Here is a 24,550-nt window from a genome sequence, read left to right as displayed (position 1 = left end):
ATTTAGTAACTACTGGTTAATGGAGGAATTAAATCATTGAGTGAACAGTGTTGCTAGGTGTCATTTACATTTTTTCTAGTGCATAACCTAAAGCTTAGATATATAACCGGCCTAGCAGAGACTGGAGCCCAGGTTACCTGCCACCAGCTCTGTTCTCCTCTCATTGTACTAAGGTATTATTTACCTGACATTGGAGTTGGTGATTGAAAAGAAATGGAACTGAATATTAATACTAGCTAGCATCTATTGAATACTTACTGAATGCAAGGCGCTGTGACAAAACTTTACATACACTGTCTCCTTTAATTTTCATAAAAACTCCAAAAGGCAGGTACTATCATTTTTATTTTGCACTGAGGGAAACAGGCTCAGAGAATGACAATGACTTGTCTAAGATTTCATAAATAGCAGCAGAACCCTGTTCTGTCTGACTCCAGAGCTTGCATGCATTACTCCTATGCATACTGCCTCTAGCATATTTCCCCCCCAGCTTTATTGAGGTATAATTGGCAACTTAAAATTATATATATTTAAGGTGTACACCTCGATGATTTGATATACATTGTGAAATAATGAACTCAAATAAGCTAATTAACATATCCATCACCTCACAGTTACCATTTTCTTTTTTTCCTCTTTCTTTCTTCCTTTTCTTTTATCTGATGACACTTAAGATCTACCCTCTTAGCAAATTTCAAGGATATAATGTATAATATTGTTAACTATGGTCACATTGTTACACGTTCAATCTCCAGAAGTTATTCATCTTGCATAACTGAAATTTTGTACCGCTTGACCAACATTTCTTCATTTCCTTCTCCTGTCAGACCTTGGAAACAACCATTCTCTCTGCTTCTGTGAGTTTGATTATTTTAGACTCCATATATAAGTGAAATAATGCAGTATTATCTTTCTGGGTCTGGCTTATTTCACTTAGGATACTGTCCTCCAGGTTCATCCTGTTGCTACAAATGGCAGGAGATATATATTTATATATTTATGTTTATATTATATTTGTATATCAGTTATTGTGTATATATTTGTATATTACATTTTCTTTATCAATCTGTTGACATTTACATTGTTTCCATATCTTGGCTATTGTGAATAATGCTGAAATGATCGTGGGAGTGCAGCTATCTCTTTAGGATTCTGATTTCATTTCTTTTGGCTATAGAACCAGAAGTGGGACTACTGGATCATAAGATAGTTCTATTTTTAATTTTTTGAGGAACCTCCATATTGCTTTCCATAATGACTGTGCCAGTTTACATTCTCACAACAGTGTACAACAGTTCTCTTTTCTCCACATCCTCAGTAACACTTGTTATCTTTTATCTGATAATGGCCATTCTACGAAGTGTGAGGTGGTAGCTCATTGTGGTTTTGATTTGCATTTCCCTGATGATGAGTGATGTTGAGCATCTTTTCATGTATCTGGTAGTCATTTGTATGTTTTCTTTAGAGATATATCTATTCCGGTCCTTTGCCCATTTTAAAATTGGGGTATTTATTTATTTATTTTGCTACAGATTTTGGATATTAACTCCTTATCAAATATATGATTTGCAAATATTTTCTTCCATTCTGTAGGTTGCCTTTTCATTCTGTTGATTGTTTTTTGCTATGCAAAAGGTTTATATTTTTTATTTTTTTTAAAGATTTTATTTTATTTCTTTGACAGAGAGTGAGAGAGCACAAGCAGGGGGAGTGGCAGAGGGAGAGGGAGAAGCAGGCTCCACAAGCCAGATGCAGGGCTCCATCCCAGGATCCTGGGTTCACAACCTGAGCCGAAAGCAGACACTCAATCCACTGAGCCACCCAGGTGCCCCTGCTATGCAAAAGGTTTTTAGTTTGATGGAATCCCACTTGTCTATGTTTGCTCTTGTTGCCCAGAGCCTGCAGGTAGAGAGAGGCTACAGACTTGAGCTGACTTCACATGAAACATACCTTTTGGAGCACTGCTTTTGAACAATTCAATTCAATGGACAGTTATCTGGTCCCTATGTGGCAGGTACTGGGGAGGGAACCAGAGATAAATGAAATAGTTCCAGCCCTCAGAGGGCTCAGAGTCTAGGCCCTAGAGCAGTGTTTCTCAAGTGTGGCCCTGGATCACCTACACTGAGAATTACCATTATAAATGTAGATTCCAGGCCCTTATCAAGACCCAAATCAGGGGACGCCTGGGTGGCTCAGTCGGTTAAGCCTCTGCCTTCAGCTCAGGTCATGATCCCAGGGTCCTGGGATGGAGTCCTGCATCAGGCTCCTTGCTGGGCGGGGAGCCTGCTTCTCTCCCTGCCTGCTGCTCCCTCTGCCTGCCACTCTCCCTGCTTGCGTTCTCTCTCTCTCTCTCTCTGACAAATAAGTAAATAAATAAAATCTTTAAAAAGAAAAAAAGACCCAAGTTAGAATTTTTGGGGGTGGGGTCCAGGAATCTAAATCTCTATTAAGCTTCCAGGTAAATCTCATGGCCACAAAATTGGAGAATCACTGTTTTTTTGTAATCACTTGTTTAGTTTTCTGTCTTTGGCCCCAGGACTAAGCATGGCAGGCCTGGTCTCTGCTGCTTTCTGAGCACTGGTAGCACTGCCTTGCAGGTATCAAATGTTCCCTGCCCCCTGTGCTGTAGAATATGAAAAGTCTCCAATGGCAGAAAACTAAAGCATCCTGCCTATCTCTTGCCTGGCCTCTCTCCCCACCTCCGGGGGCTGGATTCTATTCTCCATGATTCCGGTTCCACAGAGCCATACCTTTCAGTCTCTGAAAATTAGACCTCACTTTGGAGATCTATGTTCCAGGGCCAACTCCATTCCCTGGGCCCAGGTTCTCCCCAAACCTTTGTTTACTTTGAACTATATGATTACTACATGAATACCTTCTTGGGATCCCTCTGGAAATCCACCTGGCAAACCTGGAGGTGTGAAAGAGTGAACATTCTATGGGATAATCGTTGACCAAGGCAGGGTGGGAACCTGTGAATAAATGCCCCCCTCTTCTTTGCCCTAGACATTCTCAGTGTATCTTTAGAGGGTACCAGCAGGATCAAGCCCTAGTTGCATGCAGTGGTGACCAGCTTGATAATGTGCCCTTGTACTAACCTTTCTTTCAACTGGTTGACTTTTCCCAGCTCCCTGCCTGCAAGCTCTGTTGTCCAAGGGGAGTTGAGGTTAAGATAGGGACCCGCAAGTGAAGCTGCCGGATAACTGGTAACCACATTTAATATTTATTGGCTTTGAGCCCTTGTGAAAAGACCAGACCAGTTTATACTCTCATCATAAGTATCTGAGACTCCCATTTCCCCACTATTTTGCCAACCTAGAATATTATCAAATATGGGTGAATAATTTTACACTTTCTAGCTATGTGATCTTTCTTTTTTTTTTAAGATTTTATTTATTTATTTGACAGAGAGGGAGAGGACAAGCAGGGGGAGTGGCAGACAGAGGGAGAAGCAGGCTCCCCGCTGAGCAGGGACACCTCCCCCCCCAAACGTGGGGCTTGATCCCAGGACCCTGAGATCATGACCTGAGCTGAAGGCAGATGCTCAACCAACTGAGCCACCCCAGAGTCCCTAGCTATGTGATTTTGAAAAAAACCAGTTTCACTTCCAAGTCTTGTTTCATAACCCATAGAATGGGAAGAATAATTCCTGTTTTGGTGAAAATAGAAAATCACCATGGCTGAGAAAACACTCTGTAAGCTAGGTAGTACTAGGCAAATGTAAGAAACGGTCCCTAATTATTCCAAATATGAAAAACCTGAAAGGGTTTTCCTTCCTCTGAAGAATCCTTCAGAGTAAATTCACAATAACACCTAAAAAACCTGGAGTTAGTCACACTTTGGTCAAATGGGATCTTGTAGAGAGGGCCTGAAATTGAGCCCCCACACCAAAGACTCAGGGTCCTCTGCAGGGTAAGAGTCCTGGAGGGCTAGTCTGACCAGTGCTGGCCCTCTGCTGGGGCCACCCTTCTTGTTTGGGTTTCCTGCTAGAAAACTGCATTAACCACAGGTTTCCCTGTGTTGAGTCTGCACACTCATCTAGAAGCCATAGAAAGTGAACAAAAGGGAAAGGAAAAAAGCCTTCCCCCGCCCCGCCCCGTTTCTTCCAACCTGTTTTGCCCCTGCCCCCGCCGAGGGGTGCTCCCGGGGAAATGTGATGGTGGTGCTGGTTCCGGCTTATTTCCCCAGCGGAAACATGGCAGAGGGCTGCAGCTATGCCTTCGTTCTGGGAGCGTGGCCACAGACTCGACTTGGAATTGTTTTTCCAGAGCTTCTTACCTTGCCTCGTATCCCTGCCTCTCCTACTGTAGCTAAACCCTTACTCTCACCTAGATGCCCCAGCCCAAAACCTGGGGACTTCCTGGGTGGCTCTTGCCTTTCGATCCTCCCTCCTGCATAGCTCTGCCACCTGCCTCTCTTCATTCTCACGGCCGCTGCCTTCGTTCGGATTCACCAGTTTTCTCTTGGGTGTGTCGCAGCCTCCTGGCTGTTCCTCGGTGTGCTCTCCACCCTGAGCCAGAGCGATGTTTCTGAAAGCTGTATTTTGATCTTGATCCTTTTTTATTATTCAGCTCTCTCCAGTGGCTCTCCCAACACCTACAGGAGACACCCACAAACTCTTGGGATAGCATATAAGGTCCCCAGGCCCTGGGGCCTGCCCACCTCTTCAGCCTCATTTTCCAAACCCCTCCTACTTACACTCAAGGCCTGTCTGGCTCTTGCTGAGCCACCAGCAAGAATGTGCAGTGTCCTTGTGTGCCGTCATGCTTCTGCACGTGCAGTCCCCACCACCAGGTATAACCTTCATTTGCTTGCTGCCTCAAGGTTCATTTCCTCGGCGAAACCTTGTCCAAACTTACAAAGAGAGACTTGGACATGCTCGCCTTTGTCCCACAGCTGTGTCCTGTTAGAGCAACTGACATGCTGCCTTGTCTTTGTTTTCTTAGCAAATCTGTCTTCCCTTCTAGACCATGGCCTGGCAAAGGGCCTGGCCCAGAAGAGAGACTCAATAAATTCTGTTTGATGACATGCATCTGCGACTATTTATGACATGCCCAAATTGCTAAATCTGCTCACATTGCCTGATAGATACGTATTGTTCACCAGTCACCTGATATACGTGTTCAACAAGGCTATGCGGCAGGTGCTGTCACTATGAACTCAGTCTTACGGGTGAGGAAACTGGCTCAGAGAGGTTAAGAATCTTGCCCAAGGTCACGCCAATAGGAAGTGGATGAACCCAGGTCACCTAACTTCGTACTCTATCATCTTACAGATGACGCTATAGCCTACACTTTGGCAAACTTGTTCTGTAAAAGGCCGGATCGCAGATATTTTGGGCTTTGCAGGCCAAGAGGTAAAATCAAGGATATTATGTAACTATATAACAAGAGAGAAAACTTCTGTTCCATCTCTCTGGATTGCCCATTGCTGGATGATCGGTACGCGCTGCCCCAAATTGGAGACCTTCTCCCAGCAAAGAAGGAGAAAGGCCAGTGTCAAGGCGGGGGGGTGGGTAAAGGGGTACAGGAGAGAGAGAGACTGCCATCATGCTCAATTTCACTTTCTTCCCCAGTGACCTGTATCTGGGCACCCTTCTTTCCTCCCAGGAGAGCCTGGCCATCTCAACTGGGGCAGACTGAGATTCCTCTGCTCAGTGACTGGCAGTCACCAGTAGCAGAATCCCCTGTGTAGGTGGCTATCAGCATGGGCCCCGGGCAGCAGCAAGGCACAGGCACTGGCCTGGGGGGCAGGCCCTGGGAGCAGTGAGGGAAAGAGGGGCACAGGACAATGCCTGGCTTGGTTGCCAAAGCTTACAGTGCCAGCCTGCCTCAGTGGTACCTGCAGGCTTCACAGAGATAGGCAGTAGCCATGGGTTGGAGTTTGCTGTCTCTTGCCTATGATGGCATTTTGGTGTGATAGACTGGATGACTTAGAATTGTCACATACCAGAAAGATCCTACTTTAATCCCTGCATCTTTTGGATGGTGAAAACAAATACAGAGGAAGAAATATGCCACAGGTTTTCTGATTCCTGGTACAGTATCCCATTTTCTTTTTTCTTTCTTTTTTAAGATTTTACTTATTTGAGATAGAGCAAGAGTGAGCAAGAGAGTGAGAGAGAGCAGCAGGGGTGGGAAGGGAAGGGGAAGAGGGAGAACGAGAAGCAGGCTTCTCACTCAGCAGAGAGCCTGAGGCAGGGCTCGATCCCAGGACCGTGGGATCATGACCTGAGCAGAAGGCAGACGCTTAAACAGCTGAGCCACCCAGGTGCCCCAGTATTACGTTTTCTCATTTCATAAATGAACATCCCTGCTTCGTGCCACATCTATTAATTCATATCCACAGCTGAGTAAGAAACCAGCTGCTCCTCTAACAACACTTAAAAAACAAGAAGGGGTGCCTGGTGGCTCTGTTGGTTAAGTGTCTGCCTTCAGTTCAGGTCATGATCTCAGGATCCGGGGATTGAGGCCGCCTCAGGCTCCCCAGGGAGTCTGTTTTCCCCTCTCCCTCTGTCCCTCCCCACTGCTTGTGCATGCTTGTGCTTTCTCTCTTTCTCTCTCAAATAAATAAATAAAATCTTCAAAAAAAAAAAAAGGAAGAAAGCAAATGTAAGAGTAAGTGGGATGCTAATGGATAGTCTGTTCAATTTTGCCTTGGAAGTTTGCTGGGATGGCATCCTTCCCATTTAAGGCATGTGAGTTTCACATCTCTAGAGCGCTCTCCCCTGGCTTCCACGGGCCTTTCGCAAGCACACGTCAAGCCAAAGCAAAGCCTGTCCCCCGCACTCTCCCTTCTCTGGGCTTAGTAGACCAAAGGAAAGCTGATGTCAGTTCTGTGGCCTCATGGAACACTTCCTCTGTGCTCTCCAGAGGATGCGGAGACATGAGCTGGGTGTCCTCTTTCAGCTAGAGGATGCACAGGGCGACCTTGGGCTGACCACTGCAGCTGTTACCCAACTGCTGCTAGTGCTTGAGGCAGACCTCTGGCCTCCGAAGTGCTGGCTCATAAGGGACAGACAGCTCACGGCCATGCACTCCACTCATTTCCTCCTCCCGCTTGCTTGCCAGCTCGCCCCTCGGAACTCACAATTAGCTCTAGAGACTGTAGCTCTCATGAAATAAGGGTAACCGCCTGGAACAGTAAAGCCAGAAGTGACCTTAAATTAAATTATTTAGTCCACTCTCCTTACTGTAAAGATGAGCTAAAGCCAGCCCAGAAAAGGGAAGGGACTTGGGAAGACCCCAGAGGAAGTTAGAGGTGAAGCTAGGGTTCAAACACAGGTCTTCATTCCAAATTTATTGCCTTCATTATACTTGGCTGGACCTCCATCTCTACACAGTTCACTGCCTACCTCCAAACTTGGCTTCTAGAAGACCACCAGTGTATTGATTGTTGATTTGACTGAAATAATGCCAAAGATTGAATTTCTGCCCAACTCAGTGCCTGACACACAGCAGGCACTCAATAAGCATTTGTTGAATAGATGAATACTACCTTCAGCTGTCTGCAGCTTGCAAGCAGATGAAGTCAGTGAATTAAAAAATACATATTTTCCTTTTTATCTTTAAGCAATTCCTTCTTTTAGAAGGTAAAGAAAGAAGGGGGGGGCACCTGGGTGGCTCAGTTGGTTAAGTGTCTACCTTCAACTCAGGTCGGGATCCCAGGGTCTGGGATTGAGCCCCAGGTCAGGCTCTCTGCTCAGTGGGGAGCCTGCTTCTCCTTCTCCTTCTGCCTGCTGCTTCCCCTGCTTATGCTCTCTCTCTCTCTGTCAAATAAATAAATAAAATCTTAAAAAAGAAAGAAAGGAAGGAAGGAAGAATGAACGAACGAAAGAAAGAAAAAAAACAAATGGGGGGAAGGGAGGCAGAATGCAATTTTAAATAGAGTGATAAGGGTAGGCCTGGTGAGAAGGTTACATTTGAACAAATATTTGGAGGAGGTAGGAAGTAGGCTGGTGGCTATCTGGGGGAAGAGCCTTCCAAGCAGAGGACAGCTGCTCTAGGGCCTAACTGAGGAACAGCGAGGAAGCAGAGGGGCTGTTAAGGAGTGAGCAAGGGGAAGAAGTTTAGGAAATGAAGTCTCAGAGGTAAGGGGCGGGTACAGCTCATGTACGATCTTGAAGGACATTTTAAGGACATTGTATTTTTGCCTTTTGTGTCTTTGCTCTGAAGGCAGCAGGGAGTCATTGCAGGATTTCAAACAGAGCAGTGATGTGATCTAACTTACATTTTACAAGGGTCCCTCTGGATGCTATTTTGAGGATGGGCTATAGAAAGACGAAGATAGAAGCAAGGGGTCAGTTTGGAGATGACTGCAGTAATCCAGGCAGGATGTGACCATGCCGTGGACCAGAAATTCTGACTCTGTTTTGAAGGTAGAGCCTACAGGGTTTCCCGATGCCCAGCCCGGGCATGTCATGCACACAGACTGCCATATGAAGGGTGGCTTGGAGTCATGCCTCACAGACGCCCATGTCAGGTCAGGGAAAAATCCATTTCATGGTTTGGCTGAATTCAGCCACTGGGAGTTTCTTTCTTTATCAGGACGATCTGTTTCTTCTTTCTGAGGTCAAAATAAAAACATCACGGAAAGGATCAGATGCTTTTATGTTTAAAAAAAGGGGATGAAACTAACTTGTCTGGTCTCTAGTTTACTTTGTTCCAAATCACAAAGCATGATGATTACCACACAGGAAAGCCTATTTCACAAGAGGCCCAGAGAAAGAGCCCATCCGTTGCTAAACACATTCATCAGAAGCTCAGAGCTCCAGCGAGGGTTGAGAAGGCAACGCTGGTGTGGGAGAGCCCAGACCCTTTGGAATGGTGTCAAGGGCTCCGCCAAACAAGCCTTATTCTTTGCTGTGAAGGTAAAACAAGTGAATGAACGCTAAAGTGGGTAGAGCAAAGAGCATATTACGTTGCTAGTACGTATTTGTTATTAGGCCACCAAAATTAGTCTAATTCCTTCATTGACACATGGGAAAAGAGGTTCAGACAGAGGAAGTGGTTTGTCTGCAGTGAAACGGGGTCTCTAGCTTACCGAATGAGCACTGAGCGATTTCTTTTATTATGTTTTGGTGATTGGGATTTCCGGTCTTGCCCACACTCCCATCTGTGCCTCTTGTTCGCCTCGTACAATTCATTGCTGGGGAGCCTTTTAGATGTAGAGCTGTTGGTGTTTCATCTGAGACTCTTTCTGCCCTCACAGGGAAGCTCTTCTGTTTTTGTGTTTGTTTTTAGAGTCCACCTGTAGGACGTTCCAGGACATACCTGTAAGTGAAGAGATCGTAAGGTAATTGTCTTCCTCTATCTGACTTATTTCACTTCACAAACACCCATGAAGTCCATCCATGTTGTCATGAATGACAGGGTTTCATTTGTTTCACGGATGAATAGTATCCATACCACAATTTCTTTATCCATTCATCCATTGATGGACACTTAGGTTTCCATATCTTGGCTATCGTATACAATGCTGCAATGAACATGGCAGTGCATGCCTCTTCTTGAGTTAGTGTTTCTGTTTAAAAGTGGGAATGGAGGGGTGCCTGGGTGGCTCAGGCGTTAAGCGTCTGCCTTTGGCTCAGGGCGTGATCCCGGAGTCCTGGGATCAAGCCCTGCATCAGGCTCCTCCACTGGGAGCCTGCTTCTTCCTCTCCCACTCCCCCTGCTTGTGTTCCCTCTGTCACTGGCTGTCTGTCTCTCTGTCAAATAAGTAAATAAAATCTTTAAATAAATAAATAAATAAATAAAAATAAAAGTGGGAATGGAGCAGAGCGTAATCACAAGGAATACTGCAGCACCCCAGGGCTAGTAAAGCAGGGTGCTGTTTATGGCCTGAGGTCTGAAGGGCTAAGGAGAGGGAGTACTTACTGGAACCTGGAGTCAGAGAGAGCAATGTGAAGAGGGCCCCCTGACAGGAGCTGGGACCTTTGGGTCCGGGACAAAGCCAGGCATTGGATGCCCAGGGCGGAAGGTAGAATGCAAAATGCCTCAGCTCCTACTGCCACTCCCCCCTTAGCTGGACCCAACAGGAAGTCAGACGTCAAGGAAACCTATCTTAGTTCGGCTTCCCTCCAAAGCAGACTATAAGTGAAATCATCTGTGGAGGGGTTCAGGGAACACTAGTAGAGGAGTGAGGAACTGATACAGGGAAGAGGAGGCAGCCAGTAAGACTGCGCTGTTAAGGGGCGCCTGGGTGGCTTAGTCAGCCTTCGGCTCAGGTCATGATCCCAGGGTCCTGGGATCAAGCCCCGCTTTGTGCTCCCTGCTCAGCAAGGAGCCTGCTTCTCCCTCTGCCTGCTGCTCCCCCTGCTTGTGCTCTCTCTTTCTCTGTCAAATAAATAAAAATAAAATCTTAAACAAAAAGAAGATTGGGTTGTTAAACCAGCAGTCCGGGGGGGATAACTGGAGCTTAGTCCCACAAAGAAACTCTGGGGAACAGTGTGAACACACGCCTCAAAACACCTCCATCAGAGGGTGAAGGAGTCAGGTGTTTATGCCTCTACCAGCATCTTTGGCCCAGGGCTGCTCCTGGGGATGCGTGTGAATTCCTAGGTACTTTGGGATTGCCAGGCTGGCAGGCTGGGCTTGGTGGGAAGAGCCCTCAGCCACACGGGAGCAGGTGCTGGCAGCTGAGAGCCTGGGGAGAACTGAGCTGGGGGAGGTCAGGGCTTTGACAGTGTCCCACTGATGTGGGCCACATGGATGTGGGCCACAGCCCATACAGACGCGTGGCCCACACATGTCGCAGGATGGAGGCGTGTGTGGAGGGTGATGCTAGAGGGACAAATAAAACTTAGATGCATATTTAAAGTAAATAAGTAGGGGCGCCTGGCTGGCTCAGTCGGAAGACCATTGACACTTGATCTCGGGGTCATGACTTCGAGCCCCGCGTTGGGTGTAGAGATGACTTAAGTGAATAAATAAATAAAATCTTAGAAAAGTATTCCGGGTTAAAGACAAAAAAATAAACTGAGTAATATTTACCAATACTCTCTAAAATTTAATAGCACTGTTTAGGTTTCAAAAGAATTTTTCCTCCTGTTGCTCCCAATTCCTGTCCTCCAGCCTCTATCATAGTCATGCATCTACCGGTCTGACTGCGCTCGTCCATCGTGCATCATGCCTCAGCTAGGGCAGGAATTATTCCTTCCATGGAGCAGAGAACAGAGGCACGACAGGGCAGCTCTCGGGGAGTAGGAGGCAGTTAGCTGGGAGACAGCCACTTCCTGGCTGAGTAATCTTAGGCAAGTCAGCATGTCCCCTTTGGGGCTCTGTTTCCCCATGTGTAAAATGGAGGTTAATAACGTTTGCACCACAGAATTTCTGCAAGGATTCAGTGCATGTAAAATCCTTGCTACATGGCAAATGCTAAAGAAGTGTTCTTTAATCTTTTTGGGGAAAAAATAAAGACAAAGGCTTTTATTTTATATATTTTTTTCTTTCTTCTTTTTTGAAAAAGATTATTTATTTATTTGAGAGAGAGGGAGGGAGAGGGAGAAGCATGTTCCCCTCCTGAGTCAGAGAGTACTCGGGGCTCAATCCCAGGACTCCAGGATCACGACCTGAGCCAAAGGCAGACACTTAACCCACTGAGCCACCCAGGCGCCCCGATTTTTTTTTCCCTTAAGACCACAGTTTACTTCAAAAATTATACTGGTTGGGGGCGCCTGGGTGGCTCAGTCAGGTAAGCAGCCAACTCTTGGTTTTGGCTCAGGTCCTGGAGCCCTACATGGGGCTCTGTGCTCAGCGCAGAGTCGGCTTGGGATTCTCACTCCCTCTCCCTCCACCCCTCCCACTCATGCTTTCTCTCTAAAATAAATAAATAACTTTTTAAAAGATTTTAAAAATTATACTGTCTGGACTATGATATCTGCCAGTAATAGGCATTCTCTTCCCTCTCAGCTACATGATGATGATAATTGAACACTTTGGAATTAAGCCAGGAGAGTGAGTGCAGATAATTACAACCCCCGCTCATGAGACCACGTGACCATTGCTCCACCTGAAAACTGTTATGTGAAAGCCTTCCGTCTCCATTTCTTCCTTCCTGTCCGCTCAGCAACTTGTTTTCGTCTCAACTGCCACAGGTTTGGAAAATCCCATCATTTTACCTTCTTGCCTCATCACTAGTTCAATGAGGTCTTTCAACTACGATTAAAAAAAGGTTGTAATAAAAATAAAAATCCCTGCATCTAGTTTTTAGGTTAAAGGCACATTTCTTTGGAAAGTTAGCAAGCCAGTGGGGGCTTCCCCAAAGAGTAAGAGGGCATTTTGCCCAAGGATCTGTACAGTGGAAATGCTCTTGGGAATTGTTCCAAGGAGAGAGGGGAAGGGAGAGAACAGTCATCTCAGGAGTCCTGCTGCCCAGTGCCTGACTTTGGGGGAAGAGCTGAGCTGTTGAGGAACCTGTAAGCAGGGAGGTGATGTCTGAGCTGCACATTTCCATAAGCGGAACAAGGTGGATTATTCTGCAAGGATATGCTTGTAACTCAAAACTGTAGCGATCTTAAGATTCTAAGTCTTAGCTTTGAAAGGATATTGGAAGTGCAAGTGACTTCAAAGAATATGTAATTCAACTCCCTTCTTTTCACTTTTGGGGCCAAAAGACCTTGAGAAGGATGGGGACACACTGAAGGTCACATGGCAAACTAGCGCTAGAGCCAGCACAAGGAGCCACGGTTTAGAACTGCTTGGTGCCCGTTTAGTGCCCTTTCCGTCGTGCCCATGATGCACTCACTTCCCCTGTTTCACCAGCCCCCCACCATTCCAATGGCGTCCTCTGCAATATCTCTCTGCTTGCATACCTCCACTGTTAAGGAGCTCAACACACACACACACACCATCCAACTGGTTCTGTTTCTTTGGAGAGCCATGACTAATACAGTAAGTTTTCAAGCATCCAACTGCCTTTAGACACAACCTCAGAACCAGAAAGAGAAGTCTTTGTTGACCTCTCCTCTTCCTCTCCGCATCCTGTTCTGTATTCACCCCACAGAGAGCATTATTCTGCACCAGGTGCTGGTGATACAAAGGAAACTATTGCAACCAATATCGCAACCTGGGAACTGAGGGCCTTGATTAAATCAGACCCCACCCAAAATTGTTAGTGCAGTGACATAGAATTTTGGCTCTGTAGTCAGACAGTCCTGGGCTCATATTCTGGCTTTGACAATGACCGGCTGTTGACCTTGGTAAGCTGCTCAGCCTTCCTGAGCCTCAGTTTAGTTCCCCCAAATGTAAAAGAGGGGTTTGCTTAAATGATCTTTAATTTTCCTTTTAATTTTGGACGTGCAGTGTCTTAATTTATTGAAAATGCAGGGAGGGAAGAATTGTCAATAGTGTCAATCAACTAACAAGATGGCAAAGAATGCTGCAGCAAGACTGAGAAATGAGATGCAAAATTAGTTAATGTTCTGGAGGGCAATAAAACATCTACTTCAGGACCCGGAAAAAACCATACATGACTATATGCTCCATACATATCATTAGACAAATAGGTAATGCTTACCAGTCACACGCTCTCTTGCATTCATGATTTCACTTGATCCTACTTCATCCTAACTAAAACCCCTTGAGCAAGGCATTGCTATCCACATTTTGTAGAAGGGGAAACTGAGGCTCATAGACATTAAATACTTGGCCCAAGCTCACACAGTTAGTCACTGCCAGAATCAGGATTCAAACTCACTTTTTAAAATCTCTAAACTACATGAGCACACACCTTCTTTTGCTTGGGGATTTGGGGCATTTGGGAAGGACGGCATGAGTTTAAGGAGTCTGGGATCTGTTTCCAGCACAGTGTTCTCTCCAAATAGTTTCTCAAGGAATACTTTTGAAAATGTTTAAAATATATTTTCTATACATACCTATAGTGAGCGTGCATCAAAGTTTTACTTAGGTGTTTAGTGAAGGAACTGGCAGGATGAGAAAGAATGCTGGAATAAGATTGAGGAGTTCGATGCAAAATTGGTTAATGCCCTTGAGGGTAACAAAAACACAACTTTTGAGGCCATCTTTGCTAACAGAATCATTTGCATCTCTATAGGACAAACCAAACAAATAGATTTGTACCTTATCAAACTTTCTACAAGTTAGCATCTAACTTTACTGAGTTGTAAGATGTCCAGACCATTAATTAACAGTAAACAGTAAACGACGCAAGGGTACGCATCCCTAGAGAGGCGGGCCATCTTTAGGCAGGCTTGTGAAGCCATGCTCTTGTTTGATGTGAACAAGACATCTAGTCATCCTTTTGGTTTGTTTCCAAGTTCTGGATCATTTTTCTTATCACTCCACCTTTATGATCGCAAACTTCAAAAATTATCTATGATCATAAAAGTGACTGATTTCATTATATTCATGGGTTATTTGACCTGTCTTGTTTGCATAGAAGACTCATTGCCGTGTGGTCAGCAAATGTGGAACATGAGGTGCTGAAGAAATACCACAGCCAAGAGAATTAACTTCTGTTTGGAGACCTCACAAAGAACTAGGATTGAGTTTTCAACACCCACTATCCTTCCAAAGATATATTCTCACCTTGACTGAGATATAAATCCCACAGCATACAATTCATTCAAGTATACAATCCATTGGCTTTTAGTATGTTCACGGGGTTGTGCAACGATCATCACAGTCAATTTCAGAAGATTTTCATCAGCCCAGAGAGAAATCCCACACTCTTTAGGTATTATCCTCCATCCCTCCTCACCACCCCAGCCCTAGGATATCACTAAGCTTCTTTCCTCCTCTACTGACTTGTCTGTTTCTGATATTTCATATAAAGGCAATATATAGTACATGGTCCTTTGTGCCTTGCTTCCTCTACTTAGCATACTGTTTTCTTTTCTTTCTTCTTCTTCTTCTTCTTTTTTTAGAGAGGGAGAGAAAGAGACAGAGAGAGAAGAGAGAGGGGGCAGGGGCAGAGGGAGCGAGAATGAGAGAGAATCTCAAGCAGGCTCCACTCCCGGCTTGGAGCCTGCTGTGGGGCTCGATCTCATGACCCTGAGATCATGACCTGAGCTAAGTCAAGAGTCAGATGCCTAACTGACTGAGCCCCCCAGGCACCCCTAGCACACTGTTTTCAAGGATCATGAACTGTGCATCACTACTTCATTTTTTTAAATTGCTGAATAATATTCCACTGTTTGGTCATAAAGTTTTCGTCCTGTTTTCTTCTAAGAGTTTTACAATTTTAACTCTTTCATTTATGTCTTCGATCCATTTTGAGTTTATTTTTGTATAAGGTGTAATGTATTCTTTATTCTGTGGCACCTGGATACCCAATCGTCCCAGCATCATTTGTTGAAGAGGCTGTTCTTTCCCCACTTAATTGTTTTGGCAGCTTCTCGAAAATCCATTGGCCATAAATGTGAGGGTTTACTTCTGGATTCTCAATTATTTTCCCATTGATCTATGTACCTACATTATTCCAGTATGACACCGTTGAATATTGTAGCTCTGTAAGTTTTGAAATTGGAAAGTAGAATCCTTCAACTTTGTTCTTTTTAAGATTGTTTGGACTACTTATGATCCTTTGCATTTTCATATGAATTTCATTTATAAGCTTGTCTATTTCTTTTTTTTTTTTTTTTTAAGATTTTATTTATTTGACAGAGAGGGAGACAGCCAGCAAGAGAGGGAACACAAGCAGGGGGAGTGGGAGAGAAAGAAGCAGGCTTCCAGCAGTGGAGCCTGATGTGGGGCTCGATCCCAGAACGCCGGGATCATGCCCTGAGCCAAAGGCAGACGCTTAACGACTGAGCCACCCAGGCGCCCCTAAGCTTGTCCATTTCTGCAAAAAAAAAGGCAATTGGGATTTTGATCGAAATTATATTGAATCTGTGTCTATTGAGACGGGGTCATGTCATTTTTTTCCTTTATTCTCTTGATATGGTGTATTAATAGTTGATTTTTGTATGTTAAACCAAGCTTGAGTTCCTGGGGTTAATCCCACCTGCTTATGGTATACAATCTTTTTTATTTATTTCTGAATTAAATCTGTTGGTAGTTTGTTGAAGAGTTTTGTGACTATAAGAGACACTGGTCTGTAGTTTTCTTGTGCTGTCTTTGTCTTGTTTTGGTATCGAGGTAATACTGGCCTCATAGAATGAGTTGGGAAGTATTCATTTCTCTTATGTGCATTGGAAGAGTTTGTGAAGAAGTGGTATTAATTCTTCTTTAATATTTGGTAGAATTCACCAATGAAACCATCTGTTCCTGGGCTTTCCCTTTTAGAGTTTTTTTGTTTTGTTTTGTTGTTGTTGTTGGTTTTTTGATATATATATATATTTGGGTTACCAATTCAATCTCTACTTGTTATGGGCCTATTCAGGTTTTCTATTCTCCTCAATTTAGTTTGGGTTTATGTTTTTCTTTTTTCTTTTTTTTTTTTAAGATTTTATTTATTTATTTGAAAGAGAGAGCACAAGAAGGGGGAGAAGCAGGGTCCCCGCTGAGCAGGGAACCCAAACTGGGACTCAATCCCGGGACCCCAAGATCATGACCCGAGCCAAAGGCAGACGCTTAACTGACTGAGCCCCACAGTTTATGTTTTTCTAGGAATTTGTCCATTCCATCTAAGTTATCTAATTTGTCGACAAAGAGTTGCTCGTGGTATTTCCTTGTAATTATTTTTGTTTCTGGAAGGTCAGTAGTAATGACCCCTCTTCTATTCCTGACCCTACTCATTTGAGTTTTTGTTTTTCTTCTTTAATTTAAGCTAAATGTTTGTCAATCTTGTTGATCTTTTCCAAGAAGCAACTTTTGGTTATTGATTTTCTTAATTATTGTTCTGTCCTCTATGTCATTAATATCCATTCTAATTCTTACCATTTCCTTCCTTTGCTTGCTTTTGGTTTAGTTTGCCCTTCTTTTTCCAGTGTCTTTTTTTTTTTTTAAGATTATTTTTTTATTTATTTGACAGAGACAGCCAGCGAGAGAGGGAACACAAGCAGGGGGAGTGGGAGAGGAAGAAGCAGGCTCATAGCGGAGGAGCCTGATGTGGGGCTCGATCCCATAACGCCGGAATCACGCCCTGAGCCGAAGGCAGACGCTTAACCGCTGTGCCAGCCAGGCGCCTCTTTTTCCAGTGTCTTAACTGGTAGTTTAGGTTGTGCATGGGAGATCTTTCTTCTTGTTTAATGTAGGTGTTTATACCTACACATTTTCCTCTATCTGCTGCTTTAGTTACATTTCTTAGGCTTTTGAATGTTACATCTTCATTTTCATGCATCTTAAAGGATTTTCTAATTTCTTCTGTGATTTCTTCTTTGATACACTGGTCATTTAGTACTATGCTGTTTAATTTCCACATATTTGTTAATATCCCAAATTTCTTATTGTTATTCATTTCCAATCACACACTGTCCTGATTAGAGAACATGCTTCATAAGATTGCAGTCAATTTAAATTTATTGAGACTTATGTTATGGCCTGAAATCTGGTCTAATATTCTGTGTGCACGTAAGAAGAATGGGTATTCACCTGTTGTTGGGTTGATCTGTCTTTTGGATCATGTGTATAATGCTGTTCAATTCTTCTATTTCCTTGTTAATCTTCTGTCCAGTTGTCTATCCAATATTGATAGTGAGGTATGAGAGTCCCTGAAAATTATTATCACACTGTCTCTTTCTCCCCTTAATTCTATCAACCTTTATGGTGTGTGTGTGTGTTGCTAGGTGCGTATATGTTTATAATTTCCTCACGGATTGATGCACTTATAAAATGTGCCTCATTTCTAGTAACATTTTGTTTAAAAACCTATTTGTTTCCTGTTAGCAATACAGCCTCTCCAGCCGTCTTATGGTTGCTGTTTGCTTTGAGTCCTATATCTTTTCTGTCCTTTTACTTTCAATCTGATCGGGTCTTTGAATCGGAAGTGTGTCTCTTATACATAGCGTATAGCTGGATACTGTTTTTCGTTTATTTAGTCTGAAAATCTCTGCCTTTTGATTGGACTGCGTCCGTCACTCATTCACACTTAATATTATCATCAGTGGATTGAATTTACATCTGCCATTTCATTCACTGTTTTTATAGCTCATACATATTTTTTGTTTTTATTCCTTCTTTGCTGCTTTCTTTTGTATCAAGTGGGCGTTTTCTGGTGTTAATATTTTAATTATTCAATGATTGACGTCTTTGCTCATCTATTCCAACATCAGAAAACCAAAGCTAAAGAATTAATTTCTATCAGGCTCTGCTTGCAGTCCCTAAAAGTAGGAGACTTCATCTTTTCTCAAGGTCCCCAACATTTGCTAAGGTTGGTGACTGGCCAGCAAATGAACTCTCTCACTATCTTACCAGCATAATGTCGGGACCCTGTGAGACATGGAAGAGGCTCAGCAGACCAGTTTCCTGGGAGGTCACTGTACACACAGGAAGTATAACTCTTCTTCCTTGATGGTTACATGATCATAGCCAATTAAATGAAATTTTTTCTCAAATATAAAACCCCTTAGATGGCTTTGTTTCATAATAGATTTGTCCAATTACATCCTGGTAAAGAGGAGGGCAGTTTCTTTCAATCTTTACAAATAAATTCCATTGCTAGGGACTCAGTCAAGTTCTCACTCTTGAATGCTGAGGGATCAGTGGGAACAAGATATCATTTAAAAATATTTCCTTTAATTTGCATAAGCATAGCCAGACAAATTGAGCCTTACAGATAGATCGAGAAGAAAGCAGAAAAGAAAAAAAAAGGGAAAAAGTACTTCCTTATAAGCACATCAAATCCAAAGCATTAAAAACAATCCAATAATATTCTAAAACAAATAACCACAATTCTATTCTTCTCATGAAATTATTTGGCTCATGTGATTGATTCTTGACTCACAAACTTTGGCTCAACAGTGTACTTCCATAAAGTTGCTTGTTTCTGGACTAAAAAGAGTCTGAGCAATCCTGATTCAGTCCTATGGTTCAAACTATAGATAGCTACATGTGGTCACAATGTTAACTTATGCTGAGAAGCCTGGCCCTGTAAATCTATTCCAGTAACGAATACCTGGTACAATCTTTCTCACCAAGTTGCTGGGACTGTCCTTTGTTGAAGATGCCTTAGCCTGTAGCAGGGGAATTCAGGTAAACATGTAAAGAAAGCAAAAACCACTTGTTGTCCATTAGACTGAAGCCTCTGTTAACTTACTAGACAAGACAACCATTTCAGAATAGAAGAGAGTAAAATCCTATTGGGTTATGGTTTTTGTCCACGTTTCCTCAACAGTATACTGTGGACAAGGGTATACAGACAAATCCACTTTTATTTTTTTTACTTTTTATTTTTTTTAGAGAGGGAAGGGTCAGAGAGAAGGAGAGGGAGAATCCTAAGCAGGCTCCATGCCCAGCACAGAGCCTGACAAGGGGCTCAATCTCATAACCCTGAGATCACGACCTGAGCCGAAATCAAGAGTTGGACGTTCAACCCACTGAGCCACCCGGGCACCCCCAGAAAAATCTACTTTTAAAAATAAACATGGGGAAGTTAGAATGTACTTTTTTGATTGGACAGCTTATCCCATTTTGTGGGCTTAGTGTATAAGGTATATCCTAGAACAGTAGTGAGCCAATTAAGACATAGGGAACATTTCAAACATACCTAACTAATTCTACCTACTGTCCCTCCTGATTGTGAATGACACATCATGGGTTACAAGGTGAGAGACCCAGCCTTTGGTATTTTAGCTATCTAGGAAGCACTAAAGATGCTTTGATATGTAAAAACATATTACATTTTTATAAACTATTGAACTGACCTTGGGAAGGTAATGTTAAAAAGAATTTTCAAAGAAGAATCATCCCTAGCTTAAGACAGAAGCATAGATGCCTGGGAACAATGAATGGTTGTAGCTTGGCTGCCTGTTAATCAGAGTGACAATACACTAGTTCTAAATAAACATAACCATAGGTATAATTATAAGGAACTTTAGCTATTTAAGAAATGAGGAACTTCTGTTGTTTTGTTTTTAAGTGATCGAGGGCATGACAAAGCACAAAACACAGAAAAGTTACGCTGCTCAGATATATAATATCTGCTATTTGGGCAGATTGTACAGAAATTAAAAATTACTTTCACTATCTCTTATTTTTTTAAGATTTTTTAATTTACTTATTTGAAAAAGAGAGAAAGAGTGAGCACGAGCAGGGGGAGGGGTAGAGGGACTCCATGGTGAGCAGGGAGCCAGACAGATGTGTATGGGGCTTGATCCCAGGACGTCGGGATTATGACCTGAGCTGAAGGCAGACGCTTAACCGACTGGGCCACCCAGGCGCCCCTCACTATCTCTTGTTAAGAAGAAACTGAGGCTATGAGTGCAGTCTGACTGCAACTTGTCACCCTGTTGATCACCAGGGTTGATCTGGCTTATGTGGCTGCCTACGCGGGTGTCCCCTTCCTCCCACACCACTCCTTGTGCGTCCCTCCTGAAGCTAAGCAAAGTGGAAGAAGATGACTTTCTCCCATAGAGAAGGACCATTCTTGGGTCAAGGATATATGAGAAGCTTCAGTACCCTGCTAAAACCTCCAAACAAGCTCTCAAGGTCCATTTCTGGGGAACACAGGGTATTCAAACTTCCAAAAATCCAGACACATCCGAACGAGGTGGTACATGTGGCAGTCTGCCTTTCTAAGGGGGAAAAAACAAAAGTACAAACTGAATATTCCAGACTAGTTTGTCATTTTAACATAGAGATAAACAAAATCAAATTCTACTCTTACGTTAATGCCAGAAAGACCTTTTTAAAAAGTCTTATGAGTAAGCCCATTACAACAGTGGCAATTTTGTCAAAATTTTAACATATTTCACTGCTTCCTTCAAGACTCATTATTTGCAGGATTATAAAGCAACAAAACAAAGTTTTCTTGTCATCAAACTTCTACAACTTACCCATTCAAAATTTGTCTCTTGCTAATCTTTAACATTCTGGTACAGTTTTTTACTTCAAGATGAAATTGCTCTTTTTCCCTTGATAACAAAATTGCACTCATAATCTTATGCTATATTTGTATTTCTTCACTACTTCCATTCTTAAGATAGTCTCAATGGGCCATATAAGTTACAATGTTTTTTAGGTTTGTATATTTATCTGAAGAGAATTGGTATTGTTACAGACTAGATTTTTCTTCTTGAAAAATGATATGTTCATACATTTGTTCATATCTTATTTTGCGTATTTAAAATATATATTTTTAAGTCTTCATCATTCTGAATAAAATAGGATCCTACCCATTTCTCTTTTTTCCTGCTTTATGGAGATATAATCGACACTTAACATTGTATGAGTCTAAGGTGTACAACGTGTTAATATGATACATTTATAAATAGCAAAATGATTACTGCCGTGGTATTAGCTACCACTTCCATCCCATCGCATAGTTACCTCTTCTTTTTTTGTGGGGAGAACATTAAGATCTATTCTCTTAGCACATAAATTACATCCTTTAAGCAATGTAACTACCTTCTATTTCCTCAAGTAGATAACAGTAGGCAAGTACCTGAGTAAGGTTTGAAAGATACAACCATTTAGCAGACCAGCAAAGCAAGCATTGTAAAACCTCTTATGGCCACACACATCCCATCTGCATTTCTTAAAGTGGCAAAATTGAATGTATACACTAATATACCCCAAAGGCTTATCCACTCTCAACCATATAAAAGTAGGAGGCAAAGGAGTGTGAGTGTGTGTGTGTGTGTGTGTGTGTGTGTGCGCATGCATACCATGCTTGGTGAGGAATGTTTTTGTGTTCTATCTTCCTTACAAATTATCCAGGCAATAATTTAAGATCAGTCTAAATTCTTAGAGTGTAATGAAAGACCTTGGAAATTACATTTAAGTTGATATATTAGAGTAATATAATCATTGATAATACAAACAATTCAGCAAATTCAAATTAACTACAATCTCCATGATCAAACATAAAATGTGCTCCATCACTATTACGTCATCTCATTTTATATTCTTCACTGTTTCACAAATTGATATCACTTCGCTTTTTTTTAATTTATTTATCTGATAGAAAGAGACAGTGAGAGACAGTGAGAGAAGGAACACAAGCAAGGGGAGTGGGAGAGGGAGACTTCCGGCCAAGCAGGGAGCCCGATGTGGGGCTCCATCCCAGGACCCCAGGATCATGACTTGAGCCGAAGGCAGATGCTTAACGGCTGAGCTACCCAGGCACCCCATCACTTTGCTTTTTTATTTGTTTGCTTATTTATGGTGAACATTTCCCCCACTATATGTCAAACAATAAAGAAAGAGAATTTGTCTTCCTTGGTACCTAGAACATGTATGAGACTTTCAATGAATAGTTTTGAATAAAGAAATACATGAATGAAATCTTTACACACAATAATTGTATCAGATGGAAGGAATAGGTCTCATTTTACTGTTTTACAAGGGAGGAACTGAGGCATTAATGATCATTTAGCTACTCAGATAGACTCGGAATTTTGGCTTCCTGATTTCCAGTCCAATACACCACATTATTCCCCAGAACTAAGTACATGTACTTGTGCAAGTGCAAAATATATGAAAAAGAAAATTCTTGCATAGGTGTGATTCAGTGAGAGGGTTTCTGAGATGAATTGTATCCTTGTGGGGGCCCCCTTTAGGCAGGATTTTGGTAGAATGCTGTTAGCCTACAACTTCTTTTATTCAAATTCCCTCCGTATTACTTTTTTTTTCTTTTTAATTCCTGATGGTTTTCCCTTCAGAATACTTGTAATTGAGGACCAGGGAAGTGAAATGTAAGCTGTTCCCTGGGTTTTGCTGTTACAAAGCCTGGCACACAAATCGGCTATTTTTTCCCCTCCTCCTACCCCAACCCAGCATCCATTATTCTTCTCTTCCAAAGCCCTCTCAGCAAAATCAACCGAAGTGAGACAGAGTTAATGTAGTATGTTTCCTACAGGTTATTATTCAATTTTCTCTTCGACTGGCTTTTTGGGTGCCAGGGCAAATCGTTATTAAAGAGATACTGATAGACTGTGAACTGGGAAAGGCAGAGTGAGTCTTGGTAGTGCCGGCTCCAGCCCTGGAGTTCTGCATTCTCCCAGATGGAAGCCAGCATTCACACCCCGCACAGGGAGTTACCAGGTGTCCATCCAGACACCTACTCCTACTCCTTCCACTAACCAGGGAACATTTTCTATTAAATTGACTTTGTTCTCTTTTAGGTCCCCCCCCCCCCCCATGGAGAGTTTTGTATTAAACTATTCAGAAGTGTGGTCCTTGTTTGTTTGTAAGATTCCACACGTCTCTTTTTTGAATAGAACATGTTGTTGGGTGACATTTCCTAGAATTTTTGTCAAATCATTTCTCATGTCAATCCCCTTCATCCTCATTGTTTCCCCTCTAAAAAACTGGCATCTGGTAGTGATGATTTCGATGTCATTTCTGCTGACCTCATCCCCGACTCACAGAAGACACTAGGGGGTAAGTTCAGCCCCCACACCATATCCGATTTAGGCCTGGGAAGGCAGTATAGTTCTTACTAAATCTATTGGCAAAGGGAGAAACTGACACACAGTTGGGCTCCAGGACTCCTCAAGGTCACACTGATGGTCAAGGCCTGAGCTCCTGTTTTTTAGAGCAAGACTGAAGAGCGCTCGACTGCAAATTAAACAGTGTGGGTACCAAGAAGGGACGCGAGTCCCTGTCCCTGGTGCACCACAGAAGCGGCAGGAGATCGCACAGCTGCACTGTCCTGTGTGGAAGCTTGGCCGGGCACAGGCAGGGCGCGGAGTCCTCTCAGAAGCCAGCTCTCCCGGGCCCAGGAGTACCTTGGATCGGGCCATTTCACTGTTGTCACAAAAATGAACAGGATGCTCAGAGGCGTGTCACAGCAGACAACCAACCAGCTTCCCACTGGCGTCTAAGTCCGTCCTCGCGGCAGGGCTGGGACACAGGTGTTATTAGCCTCACTTGGCGAAGCCGCTTGTCAAGAGTCCTGCAGTCAGTACACTGCAAAGCAGGAGCTGAGAGTCTCGGCCCCGCCGCCCAAGCCCATCGGCCAGACTTCCGCAGGAGAGGAGTTTGGAGGATAGCTTGCGGTCGGACCGACCCTCCCGGTCCACGGTAAGGAGCACCGCGCCCCGACGGCCGAAGCGATCGCCCAGGCCTGTACGCGAGCGCGTGGCGGGGGCCGGAGGGGAAGCCGGGGCCCGGGGGTTTCTCCTGGGGCTGGGGCGGCCGCGGGGTCGGTGGGGGCGGGGCGCGGCGACGGCGGCCGGGGGCCCGGGCTTTCCGGGGGCGTGAGTGGGGCCATCGGGTGTCGCGCGTGGGGCTCCGTTCTTCTGTGGTCCCTACCGCAGCGTCCTCCCAACTGCCCTCCTCTCCTTCCCCGTCTTCTGCCTCCTTCCTCCTCCGTCATCCCTCCTGCGTTCGCTTTTTCTGCTTCTCTCAGCCCCGAAGTTGCAGCCACCTTCTCGGCCGATCTGGGGCCTCCTGGGAGCCGCAGCTCCGGTGGGTGAGCCCAGCCCCGCGGCCGGCGGCTTCTCTCAAAGCCCCGCGTGGGAAGAGGCGCCAGGAGTTTGGAGTGGGGT

At 43.8% G+C, this 24,550-nt stretch overlaps 1 protein-coding gene across 7 annotated transcripts in view; it reads left to right on the top strand.

The window, feature by feature from the left end:
- Positions 1–8,690: 8,690 nt before the first annotated feature.
- The window catches only part of SMIM3 (small integral membrane protein 3), a 32,695-nt gene continuing 16,835 nt past the window's right edge, over positions 8,691–24,550 (top strand). The window contains exons 1-4 of one of the 7 annotated variants that reach the window (XR_004624266.1): positions 8,691–8,869; positions 9,243–9,294; positions 11,910–12,094; positions 23,597–24,082. The gene's annotated coding sequence lies outside the window, so the exon portion shown is untranslated. Of the gene's footprint in view, positions 8,870–9,242; positions 9,295–11,909; positions 12,095–14,397; positions 14,961–23,436; positions 24,084–24,550 lie in introns of those variants that run through there. The other 6 variants (XR_002142459.2, XM_011223523.3, XM_034656871.1 and 3 more) reach the window with 6 other exon arrangements.

Source organism: Ailuropoda melanoleuca, chromosome 3 (assembly GCF_002007445.2).
Source record: "Ailuropoda melanoleuca isolate Jingjing chromosome 3, ASM200744v2, whole genome shotgun sequence".
NCBI lineage: Eukaryota > Metazoa > Chordata > Mammalia > Carnivora > Ursidae > Ailuropoda > Ailuropoda melanoleuca.
Note: the sequence above shows the minus strand (reverse complement) of the source record. Positions and strands in the feature narration are given on the sequence as shown.